Here is a 1,415-nt window from a genome sequence, read left to right as displayed (position 1 = left end):
ATGATTTTCACATAAATGATAGTAGATCTGTCTCATGATGTTAATGTATTAAATGTATTTGGGACCTATACGCTCATTAAGAAGCTTATCTTCTTTCACATGTTTTAAAAATGACTCAAGGTTCAAACAGACCTGTCTCTGTCATCGTTTGGGGTTCGTGCTCTGTTGGTTCAGTTATCTTGTTTTCTGTAGATCTTTGCATTCACTAAGTTTCTGCACGAGTCTCTTCAGTTTAGACATTTTTAGTTTCTGTTTTCCTCTATAGCATGGCAAGTTTTTGTTTGTCACGTTGTGCTAATTGTTGCTGTATTACTTGTTGCGCACACGATCTGTGATCACCCCAGCTGTTATCACTCGCTAATCACCCACCCCAGAAGACTGCTCACTGGTTTCACTCTTTCTCTATCAAACCCTTGCGTTTCTATTCTGTCCTGGAGTTTTGACATCTCGCTCAGCTACCTCCTCCAGCTCTTTTATGAAGATTTCAAGGCGTTCCCGGTCCTGAGGCTCCTCCAAGTTGGACATGCCCAAATGCTCGAAGCACTATTCCCTTTCGTTTCAACTTATTAAATAATTTTGAACTCATATCTGCCTGTTTTGTCAGGTCTTCAACAACCATCAACACCATATAGAACACCAGCAGCATAGAATACAGTAAACTGTGAGTTTTATTACATCAAGAGAATTACAACTGAAAATAACTCAATCACATTAACAAACAGTGAATGTTTTCCATCTTTCCATGCTGATAACATGAATAATATATCTGACAAGTCTGTCATTGTATAATCGCTCATCCAGTCATGATGGGTTAAAACACAATACATATTTTATTATGTTTAGTAACTTTTAATTGATTACAAATCACAAATTTCAGAAGTGAGTGTGGTAGTTCAAAATAAGAAGCGTATATCCTTCTGTCAGAATCATCATATAAGGAGTGTTTCATAAATGAATTAACATATACGTGCACACTTGAGGTAAATACTTGTTTGTGCAATGTGAAGAGAAACAAGTCGTCTGTCTTCCCACCAGCTCAGAAATCACTTTTTCCTCTTCTGCAGAAAAGAGGCTGCATCTTTCACTTTGACTTCTTAGGAACAAAAGTCTGAATGAAAAACAAGATTGATGTCATTTGTGACTGATTACTCATTAAACACACACACATCGGTGGATTTAACGTTCCTCACACGTACCTGAGGATGAGGAGTCGGCTTCTTCACTTGCTCAGCTGGAACACAATCGCCTGAAAAAAACAACAGGCAAGATGCCAAAAAACTAAATATACTGTTATTTTAAAACATATTTAAATTAGGGATGCACAATATTATCGGCATGGTATCAATATCGGCCGATATTATCGATAAAATTGTGCATCCCTAATTTAAATATGTTTTAAAATAACAGTATATTTA

The sequence above is a fragment of the Nematolebias whitei genome, chromosome 18 (genome assembly GCF_014905685.2).
Source record: "Nematolebias whitei isolate Nwh7 chromosome 18, NemWhi1, whole genome shotgun sequence".
In the NCBI taxonomy this organism is placed as follows: Eukaryota; Metazoa; Chordata; class Actinopteri; order Cyprinodontiformes; family Rivulidae; genus Nematolebias; species Nematolebias whitei.
This window is presented reverse-complemented; position numbering follows the sequence as displayed.